Source organism: Podarcis pityusensis (genome assembly GCF_964106645.2).
Source record: "Podarcis pityusensis genome assembly, chromosome: 13".
Classification (NCBI taxonomy): domain Eukaryota; kingdom Metazoa; phylum Chordata; class Lepidosauria; order Squamata; family Lacertidae; genus Podarcis; species Podarcis pityusensis.
In genome coordinates, this window is record NC_138038.1 from 46,657,981 (window position 1) to 46,670,575 (window position 12,595).

Sequence of the window (12,595 nt, forward strand, 5' to 3'; positions counted from 1 at the left end):
ATCAAAAGACACCTTTTCACCTGCTGAGTTGTTAAACAAAATGCCTTGAAGAAACAGGTGCAGCTGGTGGGGAGAGAAAAAAGAAAATAAGAACAACTTCCTGCAATTTTTCTTCTGAATCTTTATGAACACCTTTGTTGCTATTATATATTCATGAATGTTCCTTCTTTTTTATTTATAGAAAGCTAATACCAAAATGTAGAGTTTTTTATTTTTTCAGATTTCAGTTATAGGAAAAATGTAAGTTACAGATAGGTAGCCGTGTTGGTCTGCCATAGTCAAAATAAAAAAAATCCTTCCGGTAGCACCTTAAAGACCAACTAAGTTAGTTCTTGGTATGCAGACCAACACGGCTACCTATCTGTAACTGGAACTATGGAAGGCACCACATTGAGCCGCATGAAATGGAAGTCCATCAACCTCACCAAGAAACTTGCACAGGTACAGACTGATATCTTCTTTCTTACTAAATGCAAGAACCTGGACATTATACCCAAGGGTCTTAGAATTAAGAACCCTCTACAATCCACGTATCCCGGTATCTGAAGAAGTGTGCATGCACACGAAAGCTCATACCAAGAACTAACTTAGTTGGTCTTTAAGGTGCTACTGGAAGGAATTTTTTTATTTAGGAAAAATGTAAATTCATACATTTTATAATAAAGTAGAGTCATATGTTCCTATTAGTGATTACCTGTCAAAATGTTACCTGCCATGGCTGAAGATTCTGTAATTCAAGTCCTGTGCTAGCCAATGTTCCTTGGTGCTTGGTCCTGAATGTACACATTGCATGCAATGCGTGAGCTATGGCGTGGACTGCAGTGTAGATACTGTAGCTGTGGCCAGTCATTGCCATTTCAAAAACAGAGCTAGGAACGCTTTCCAGCTTCTCTTCCCCAGAACAGCGTTCATCATCATTATCTTCCATTAATCCCAGAGAATTTGGAAGTGAACATTCAAAAACCTGCTCCCAAAAATCTCTGAGAAAACCATCTCCTTGTGGCGAGTAAGGATTTCTGTTTTGAAGAAAGGTTTGGAACCCTCGAGGTTCATTTGAGTGAATTGCAAAGGAAATGGTGCCTTGGAAAAGTTCAAAATTCCATCTCCTTAAAAGAGGTGTTACTGCAACATCTATCTGGGCTGTGAAAATCCACACCTTGGTAAAAGATGGGTCTAACTTTAGATCAGGAAATGACAAAGATATTATTGTGTTCAGTAACAGGTATGTCATAGTTTCACCGTAGAGCACAACTGCTCTGGCTTTTGGATCGTTGGCATATTTATGTAGCTCAAATCTTCCAATCTCCTTATTAGTAAAGAAATGGCCTTGACTTGTGATCCTTTGTGTGAAAGCTGAGCAAATTCCATTGTTGGAAAACAATAGTTCAATGGCATGTAAGAAATGGTCTCCACTGTCACTGTCCACAGCAAAGAGTCCAACCCATGTCCACCTGAAATGCTGGAGTAACCTTACAATGCCCAGGTGCTGGTGGGCTTCACTGAGGACCATGTTATAAACAAAAGGAACTTGTGTTGTATCTATCAGTTCTTTGGCAAAAGATCCATAAGTGAGCTGAAAGGAAATGTACATGTGCTTTAGGGATATAGGAGATGTGTACCTGAATGCATGTAAATCCATTTTTAAGCATTTATGCATTTCTAGCTTTGGTTAACATTCACAGCATTATAGTCAAGAACTTGACAAATATTGTTGATGTTGATCCCTGACAGCAACCACAGTGAATAAGTCTTATATACATACCTGCTTCTAAGCCATTCTTTCTGTTCCTCTAGGTCTTGAAACATGATTTTGCCTGGTTATTCATATATACAAAAAAAAATTCAGTCCATAATTGTTCTCTCTTTTTTGGAACCACAAAATCAACCCCACAATGAGACAGGAATCGGACATCAGGTGAAGAAAATGCACAGATCTTACCTGTGGAATTTTGTAGAGATGTAGGATGTCTGCCATGTGGAAGGAGACATCAAAGACGAGTGCCCCAATAATGGCTATTAGGTTTTTCTGAGTATCACATCTATAGTTGGGGACAAATCTGTGCAATTTGCAGACTATCTCCAAAGTGGTGTGATAGGTCAGTTTTGCATCATAGTAGCTGTCAGAGATGTGGAAACCGAGTGTCACATTTGGTAAGATCTTGGGATTCTCGTTGATGACATTTATGGCGAATGCTAAGGCCAGGATGTGCTGGTAGAACTTTGTCACCATACTGTGAATAGATCCAAAGATCCTTTTTAAACTAATACTACAGTACATGTAAATATTTTTTTAGAATGCTGGGCCACTCTTACATTAAACCCAGCCAAATGGGTGGGGATGTAAATAGTAAATTATTATTCAGGGGGTTGGACTCGATGGTCCTTGTGGTCTATTCCAACTCTATGATTCTATGATTATTATTAATATTATTATTATTATCATCATCAAATCAATTTTAATTTTGAACTCATATTGTGCTTATTACTATATATATATTTCCATTGTGTGTCTTAAAAAGAAAATTCCAATGGTTTTGAAAGTGAACGATAGTCAGAAATGGCAATTGTAACCAAAGACAAAGAATCTGAATAATGTATTTAAAAAAGAGAATTTGTTAATGTGTATAGACCCACCTGGAAAGAAGTACCATTTGGAAATGAGTCAAATTTAGTGAAATCAAAGTGCTTTGTTGGATTTTCCTAGCTCAGAATCCATACAGTTTGCAGGATAATAGGAAAATATAGGGGAGGGGGTACTATACAAGTGCATTGTGGCAGGAAGTTTCCTAAAATTCAGCAGTCAAAAAAGGCTGGGAAACCCTTATTTCGTTCCTTCCTTTCATTGTCCATCAATTTCTGGAGTCTTGGTTTTTTCTCCTACATACCAGATACTCCTCCAAAAGCTCATTTTCAAGGTGGGTGCATTTTGCCATAATCCCCCCATGTCAGTGTACGCTGGAATCTCCTGCACTTCACTGCAATTCCCCATTCCCCAGCCTGAGTGTCATTTTCAGATACTTGTCCTTTCCAAACTTTTTTTCAATAATTGGTATTGCTCAGAAAAAATACATTTCTCTATATGTAAAATCAGAATGATTTGAGACAACACTGAGTCCCCCATTTCAATGCAATGGGAAAGTCTGGGCACAACATGTGCATGTTTACATGCCTATGGTCACCTCTAGTCAGTCTCTAAATCATATACCTGATTTTTTTCTGTGCATTAATAAAAATGATTAAAATATTTATGGGGGAGAAATTACTTCTTTCTCTATTTATTTTTTTGAAGCAGTTTTTTTTCCTGGTAAAGGGAAGTGATATGGAAATGCATGAACAAGTGTGTGATACTGATCAATTGATGGAAAGGTGCGAAACCATCATGAAAACTAACGAGGACGAAAGCTCAATAAATAACATATCATGTAAAGCTTATGTGTAAGTTTTGTGAAGCTTTTCAGGGTGAAACCTCACTGAACAAATGTTCTGCAGGGGCCCTGGGATATATAAAGCAATGTTCTGGATGCATTTGACATCTTCTGTGTCTGTATTAAAGATTCCAAGCTCACATGACATGGAAGGGGGGGGTTACTTACATTGGAATATCAAACGGCTGATCTTCAGAAGGGTGTATCTTAAAGGTAAGTATGGGAAATGGAGATGTGGTCTGAGAGGCAACTCCACCAATGATGAGGTCCCCTGATTGGTACCAGCTTTGTGGACCATGGAGGGGATTGTTTTCGGCACATTGCATGATTTCTCTTGTGCACTTTATGAACAGTAGGAGAAACTGGAACACACGGAGCTTTGCAATTACACTACCAAAGCTTCTCCCTGGAGCAGGTTCTTCTGCATTCATCTACACGCTAATGATTAGCATCAGTCTTCTTCTTCTTCTTCTTCTTCTTCTTCTTCTTCTTCTTCTTCTTCTTCAATTATAATGAACGGCAGTAGTCAGAACTGCACTAATCTTATCTTCAACAACAAAGTTGGAAAGTAAATGCCTTGTGCAGCAGAAAACTTGAATTGTGCCCCCCACCCCAACCCTGCCCTGGACCACACATGTGGAAGGATTTATAGCCACATCAGAGTTGCATATACATTGTTGTTCTGTGTTTTTCAACCATACACTGGAAACAGCCGGCCAAGACAATGAAATACAGTGATTGAGATAATTGCGGTGGAGATAATTACATTCGATGAAATATTGGCCTCTGGTGGACACCACTTGTAAAAATTCCCCCCTCCTCTGCTCTCTGATGGCAAAGTAACTGGGAGGAAGAGTCAACAGAATCAAGTGAGCAAACACCAGCTTCAAGTTTTGGCTCTTGGGTTGCATCCGATAAAGTGATGAAATATTCAGCCCAGATGTGGCAATGACACAACCGGAACCCGTTGCCCATGATAGCAACACAGTAAGGGGCCTGTTGTGGTGGATGAAATATCTATGTAATCCAGCGTCCTGTTTGCAACAGTGGTCAACCACAGATACCTATAGGAATTCCATGTACTGTACAGGACAATAGCAATCCCCTGCTGCTTATTTCTGGCAGTGGTGAATTGGTCTTAAAATGGATACGTTGGTTGGCCATCACCGTATCTTGTGGCAGTGCATTACCTGGGGTCTGGGCTGCCTATGTTTTATATCAGAGCTGGGAAACCACTAGTCTAATTTTGGTCCACCAGGTATTACAATGTGTCCCATGAGGCCATTTCCCCCATACTGTGGTATCTTGACCATCAGCTGATGTCACTGCTGAGGTCCTCTGATGGACGAGGAGACAGGGTTTAATCCTGCATTGACTGTCTGCCCAGTTTACGGCAGGGCACAGGCACATACAACGAAGGCAGAGGGATTTAATCCCTGCTCAGCCTCAGATGATAATCGCCTAGCCATCTTCCCATCACTGCTGCTATCTTCTTGCTTGCTCATAGTAGAAGCTGAGCTTCTTCATGGTGCTCTTTTTCTTTACTGTATAACCCAGATGTGGGGCATCTTAGGCTCCCAGGCCTTTTTATCTGGTCCTTGGAACTCATCGCAGGCTACATCCCACACTGATCCTGCTTTGCATACAAATTTGCCTTCCTGTGGAGGATGGGTCAGTGTGTCTGTCTGGTAACCAGAAGGTTGGTGATTTGAGCCCACCCAGGGATGGCTGTGGGCAGGATTCTTACACTACAGGGAGTTGGAATCTACAGTTATATGATTCTCCCTGTGTAGAATGTCCCTGTGAATTCTAATACTGCACAGTCTTTTGCTTATCTGGATGGAGGACCGAAAGGGATATGCAAAGATGGGCAGACACTAGCTTACTGTACAAAACTAATAATCACATTTGCTGTCACAGCTACTCTGGACCTTGACATGTGGCTCTCAGGAGCTTGCCAAAAGGGGTATGTGACTCTTGGGTGAAATTGGTTCTCCAGCCCCTGATATAAGCAATGGTTTGGCAACCTCTGACTTTCCAAATCTCCCTAGGTTTGTTGTACACTAGTACAACACTAAAAAAAATCCTTCCAGTAGCACCTTTAAGACCAACTAAGTTAGTTCTTGGTATGAGCTTTCGTGTGCAAGCACACTTCTTCAGATACACAGTGTATCTGAAGAAGTGTGCTTGCACATGAAAGCTCATACCAAGAACTAACTTAGTTGGTCTTAAAGGTGCTACTGGAAGGATTTTTTTTATTTTGACTATGGCAGACCAACACGGCTACCTATCTGTAACTAGTACAACACTAGTTACTCTAGCACAAACAATGGTTGGGGATGGTGGAAGTTGTAGTCCAACAGCAATAGGAGGCTCCCCATCTCTGGAACTGGCCACAGAGAACATAAAAACAGAGGGTGGTGGAGTATGGCGACAGGAAGAGGAACTGATAGAAAGAGAAGGCAGGAGGGTTTGGGGTAGGATGAGAAGATCTGGTGACGGAGAAGAGCAAAGGAAATTCTTCAGTAGACCCGCATGGACTCTAGAGGGCACACAACTGCCATTCATAAGATATCTGGATGAGTTAAATGGCAGGTGGATATAGACAGACAAATAGGCAGGGTACATCTGATGCATTTTTAAATGTGTTATGGGAGGAGGAGATTATTGGCTTGCTTTTCTTCTTATTTGGAATTTTATGTTGTGACCACCCTGAGATCTACAGATATAGGGAGATATACAAATTTAATAAACAACATAGGTATCTCGCCACTGCAAAAACAGGATGCTGGTGTAGATGGGCCTTTGTCCTGGTCCAGCAGGCTCTCTCATGTGTTGAGAGTTGAGAGAGTTCTGCTAGTAGCCTACGCTATATGTCCCTCCCCTCCACTGCGTCACTTGACTCAGCTCTTTGAATTCTGATGTCCTGCATTATGAACTGAACAAAATGGCATTCCCATACCCTCCAACATTTCTTCGATGAACACAGGGACGTCCCATTCCATAATGATAATTTTACTATTTATACTCAACACATCTTACTGGGTTGCCCCAGCCACTCTGGGCAGCTTCCAACATATATAAAAACATAATAAAAAATAAACATTTTTTTTAAAAAAAAAACACAAAACCATTCCCTATACAGGATTGCCTTCAGACCGCTTGGAGATTGGATAACTCTATACCGTCCAACCTTTCTCCAATGAAAATAGGGACATCCCAAGGAAAAGTGGGACATTCCAGGATGAAATAAGAAATTGGGACAGCTTCTCTAAATTAGGGATGTCCCTGGGAAATAGGACACTTGGAGGGTCTGCATTCCAGGTCAGATGCCACCTTCCCTGAATGCTGTCTCAGCAGGTGATGGCTGTCCGGAGGGTTTTTCCTAGCCAATGGGAGCCAGAAAAGGCCTCCTTACTGGCCAGGAGAATTGAATTCCAGCACCTGCTCAATTAGACCAATTGCAGGCAGCCATGGAGGTGGGCACTCTTCAGAAGACAGGCCCAACAGAGCCGGCAGGCTTCACTTGGGTGTGCACTGGGGGATTTACAGTGGTACCTTGGGTTACATACGCTTCAGGTTACAGACACTGCTAACCCAGAAATAGTGCTTCAGGTTAAGAACTTTGCTTCAGGATGAGAACAGAAATCGTGCTCCGGCAGTGCGGCAGCAGCAGGAGGTCCCATTAGCTAAAGTGGTGCTTCAGGTTAAGAACAGTTTCAGGTTAAGAACGGACCTCTGGAACGAATTAAGTACTTAACCCGAGGTACCACTGTACAGAGGACCATTTTTAAGCAGAGTCTTTAGGGCCATATCTCTGGGATGCTGCAGCAGCAGGATTCCTGCAATATCAAGGGGTTAGACTAGATGACATCTGAGTTGCTTCCCAATCCTATGATCCTAAGACTTTATAACATATTTGACTGGATTCTTTTTCTTATAAAAAGTTTTTTTTTTTAGCAATCTTTATTATTTAATCATCTTCTCCCATAAGCAACTATTAAGAACAACAAGCAAATACACTTAGCCTACTTGTAGACAGATCTATCCCATCTCAACTCTCATATGAATCGGAGCCCAGCAGCTAAAAAAAATAAAATAATGGTCTGAAATACTGAGGGAAACAGCACATTTCCAAGCAGGCAGATGAGCACCTCGAGCAACTCAGCCATTTGTTATCAGTTGAAAGCATGAACAGGCACCAAACTAAAAGGTTATGCAATATTCATCTATCTATCTATATATATACAGAGAGAGGGGACAGAGAGAGGCACTTCAGTATTGTTTTGAAGACACCCCGTGCAAAAAAAAAAAAAAAAATACATTTAAAGTCTCAAGATCCAGCAAAGGTCTGCTAACATAATATTCGGACCCATCTAGGACGTAAGGTTGAGCTGAGTTGCTATTTTGGTTCCTTACGTCCACCCGCACCACCAGTATCTTCTAGTAAATTCATTTCTATTTTGTAAGAGAGCTTTTTTTAAAAAAATGCCATGCTCACCATGCTGGAGAAATTCCCATCTGTTTCTTACTAGAGCTACTGTGCACATAACTCTCTTTTTTAAAAAAATCAACTGCAGCAACAAGTGAAGGAGGTTTCAGAATCACTACTTGTGTTCTGTTAGATGGTTTTATTACTAGCTGAGCGGTGTACTTCATAAGGGGGAGTACGGAATGTATTTACTACTTTGTACTGAGTTTGTACTCTGTTCACACCCCTACACCATGAAGCCTGGCTGATTCGACGCATTTCCAGCTCACCATAGTCAATCTCTTCATACATTTCTTGTTCTTGAATAATGTCCTCTTTCGGTGGTCTGTCACCAAATGTTGGCAGGAACCACAGATAACGATTTGGGAAAAATACGATCATTTGTCCCCATATCAATGTCCCTAGGCCAAAAAAGATGGACCACAACCACTGCTCCAGTGAAAGCTTTGTGCAGCTAAAGGGCTTCCCTCCAAGCTGAACAATGATGACCTGTACGACCAACGTTCCCACGCTGATAAAGCAAAAAATGGTATTACTGAATATCCCCGAGAAAACATTCCTTTCCCCATGAATCTTCCGGGCGTTGACTTCGTTAAAAATCTGCATCATTACAAATGTGTTAAATACAATGGTGTAATGCTCGGTGGGAGGGTAATTCATGGGCACATTTCTTGCGTTTTCTATATCGAAGAATTTTTCACCTGCAAAAACAAGGGAAAATACAACGACCATCTGGTAAATGGCGTGGAACAAAATGTTTTTCAGCATCGTGCGGGAGATAAGAGGCTTATTTCTCCCATAAGGCTTGCGTAACAGCAGAGCTTCAGTTGGCTTTTCTGTTGCTAAAGCAAGAGAAGCAAAGGTATCCATTATGAGGTTGACCCACAACATCTGAACAGCTTTCAGAGGGGAATTCTGGGTGACACACGCACCAGTAAAAGCAACTACAACGGCTACCACGTTAACAGTGAGCTGAAACTGAAGGAATTTGGAGATGCTGTCATACACATTCCGACCCCACATGACAGCTTTGACAATGCTTGAGAAGTTGTCGTCGGTGATAATGATATCAGAAGCTTCTTTGGCAACATCAGTTCCAGCGATGCCCATTGCAAAGCCAACGTCGGCTTTCTTCAAGGCAGGCCCGTCATTGGTACCATCTCCAGTCACCGCTACCACCTGCCTTTGTTCGGTGATGTTGCTGTTAATGATCCCTGTGACCAAGTTGTATTTGTCCGCAGGTGAGGACCTTGCAAGGACACAAAGAGTAGGCCAAACTCTGTCCATTAGCTCTTGTTTAATCTCTCCATCTGGGCCACGTATCAGCCGATTAAAATCATGACCCTCCATGCACACAGAGGCTTCCCCTTGCTTCAGAATGCCACATTTTGTAGCAATTGCCCGAGCTGTGTTGATGTTATCCCCAGTAATCATACGTACGACAATGCCAGCTTTCTGGCATTTTCTTATTGCATCAGGAACTTCAGGTCTCACCGGATCTTCGATGCCTACAATTGCAATACAGGTCAAGTCCTTGAAAATCTCATCCTCGTTGTCCCAGTTGGGTTCTGAGTAGGCAGCTGGGAATTCCTTGAATGTCAGGCCTATGGTGCGGAGTCCCTCAGAGGCCATTGGTTCAATCACATTATTGATCACGTTTTCTCTGTCTTTTTTGGAAAAAGGTCCTGAATGCCCACTGGCATCCAATATGCGGGTGCATTTCTTAAGCAGTATTTCAGAAGCTCCTTTGCTGTACAGCCGAAAGCTGCCATTGGGTTTCTTCACCACTGTGCTCATCGATTTCCGGTCAGAGTTGAAGGTGTACACTTTGTGCAGCGTCTCTTCCGTTATCCTAGCCCTTACAGCTTCAAAATTCTGGTTCAGTTCCAATAGCAAACCAAGTAAGGCACATTCCGTTTTATTGCCAATTTGGCGAGGGAGTCCTCCTTCCTTTTCAGGAGGCAGGATTGTAGATGTATAAGAACAATTTACAGCAATGCCTTCAAGCAAGTAACTCAGTATGGTGGGCCGAATCATTTCAGGGGTGGGGACAACTTTATAATGTGCGCTACCAATAAAAATCTGGACTACTGTCATTCTGTTCATGGTCAAAGTCCCTGTTTTATCAGAACAGATTGCAGTTGCATTTCCCATGGTTTCACAGGCATCCAGGTGCCTCACGAGGTTATTATCCTTCATCATTTGCTTCACAGAATAGGCAAGGGAGATGGTGACAGCCAGTGGCAGACCCTCTGGAACAGCTACGACCAAAATGGTCACTCCAATAATAAAGAACTTCACCATGTGCTGTATATAAATTGGTGTGCATTCAACAGTCCAAGCACGCTTCTCAATTGCAAAGGTTTGAACAAGGAAAAAAACAATAAGGACGAGGACTGTGATCACTGACATTGCCAGGCCTGCTTTGCCAATCTGAAGGGCTAACCGTGTGAGTTTTGCTTGCAGAACTGATTTTTCTTTTGGGTGTGATGTATACTTCTGGGCACTTTCCTCGTCCTCAACCTGGTTTCCAGACACTTTGCGCGGCTTTGGGGCAGATTCCTTGCTGTGCCCAGGAGTCATGTCTCCTGAATTTTTGTGCTTCTTCTCTGGCTGGTCGTCTCCGACTCCGAGTAAAGTGAGGATGATCCCTGTTTGTGAGTTTATGCCCACAGCTGTAATAACCATTCTCCCAGAGCCTTCCATCACATGGGTACCTGAAAGTAACATTGGGTCCTCTGTCAATGACTTCTTGACGTGATCTGATTCCCCTGTGAGGGAGCTCTCGTCAACTTTCAGATCATGCCCCTGGATAAGCAAACCATCAGCTGGCAAAAGGTCACCATATTTGATCTGTGCAATGTCCCCAACCACTAATTCGGCTACTAGCACCTGCTTGCACTCCCCGTGCCTGATAACAGTAAACTTCTGCTCACTTTCAATGCGACTCTGCAACCCCCTAAATTGTTTTTCCTTACTCCAGTCATTGAAGGCAGTTACCAACACCACACATATGACAGATAAAAGTATTGCAAACCCTTCGATCCAGTCAGCCTCCTCATCTTCCTCTTCCCCTCCGGGCCCTTCCGCATGGCATGCTGCAAGATTCCCTCCAGGTGGCTTGTAAAAGGAGAGTCCCAGGGAGATGATGGCTGCAGCTTCTAAGATACATAGTGTCATATCCTGGAGTGCTTCCCACATTAATTCCAGGAAAGTTAGGGGCTTCTTAGGTGGTATAAAGTTACTTCCGAATACAGCTTTCCGTAGCTCTACTTCTGATTGGGTACCAACGATTCCAAGTGTGGGTGAAGTCTTCAGTCTTTTGCAGATTTCAAAGATATCGCCATAAAGTTCCTTTATTTTCTCCACTGCCTCGGACTTGCGGTATTCCATCAGGTGTCGCAGCTCTGAGAGAGTGACCCCAAAGTTTTTATCAGCAGTGTCTCTAGTGACCATCATCCTGTCTTCTTCCACAGAAAGAAATGAGAGAATCAAGATGGCTGCTATTCTGTATCCACAATCAAGGAAGGGGTTTTTCCCCACCCCCACCCCCACTTGGTCTGTACAGAGGACAGCAGGGGGTACTGTCAGCTCAATAGCAGAGGGCCTTTTAAATTCAGAGATCCATCATCATTTACATGTCTACACAAGTTCTTTTGGATTACCTTCTGTATATTTTTTTTTAAAACCAGGCAAGAACGATAGGCTCAGATCTTCATTTATTCTCAATTTCCACACCTAGAGACGCATGTTCTGTGTGTTTGCTTCAGTTTTTTTCTTGCTCCATGTTCCCAGATCAGCCCTGTCCCAACAGCCTGGGATCACTAGCTCTACGTTTCAGGAAAAGGGTGTAAAACACAGCTCTGTATTTCAGGCTCTTTCATTTCTCCATGTTGGTTGATGTCTCCTCAAAGCGGCAGTTACAGGAGGATGAGAAATGGAATCGGAATCCTACCAGCAGCCAATGAATCATGGCTTGTGTCACATTTCCTCAGCTCTGAGCGTACATGTCACTCATAGGTGTGGTGAGTAGAGTTCAGAATTCTAAATTCTGATTCTGTTTTCTTATCTCTTTCACTTTGTTGATGAATTCTGCTGCTGTTTTGTCAGCACTTTAATTTTCCCTGGTGAATTATGAGGCTGTTTCCAGGTGGCCTTAACTTTGCTTGGTGAATTCTTATTCTCTCCCCCCCACACACCCAGTCTAAACTTTTTTTGGGAGGGGAGGGGGGTTAATTCTTTCATGCTGTTCTCTGCTCACCTTCACTATGAAAGATGGATTCTGAAGCTGTGGACCCCAACAGACAGGACTTTTTTAAGGGGGGGGAGGGTATATCTACTGTAATAGTGGTAGATTTATACTGGATCCATTCACAAGACACTTCTACATTATTAGTACTACTGAGATGCTCCCCCAGTGTTACTGCATTATTACCATCTGTAGGGGCGCCCTTGCACCATAAGTGGGATGAAAAATAAAGCAGAACATTTGTGGGAGGAAAAGATTATGAATAACCAATAATGCTGTGCACTGGATACAGCTGCATCCCAAGTCAAATTGGACATATCCAGAGGGATTTGAGCCTCCTCTGAGTCACATTTGGACAGCTACAGGTCACCATGGGTCAGGTTGGGTGGCCAAGAACAATTTGGAGCTGTCATGAACTGAGGTTATGAC

At 42.6% G+C, this 12,595-nt stretch overlaps 1 pseudogene across 1 annotated transcript; it reads right to left on the reverse strand.

The window, feature by feature from the left end:
• Positions 1-8,017: 8,017 nt before the first annotated feature.
• On the reverse strand, positions 8,018-11,859 carry LOC308460752 (plasma membrane calcium-transporting ATPase 1 pseudogene; annotated as a pseudogene). The gene has a single exon. The product of its transcript is annotated as a plasma membrane calcium-transporting ATPase 1 pseudogene (transcript).
• Positions 11,860-12,595: the final 736 nt, after the last annotated feature.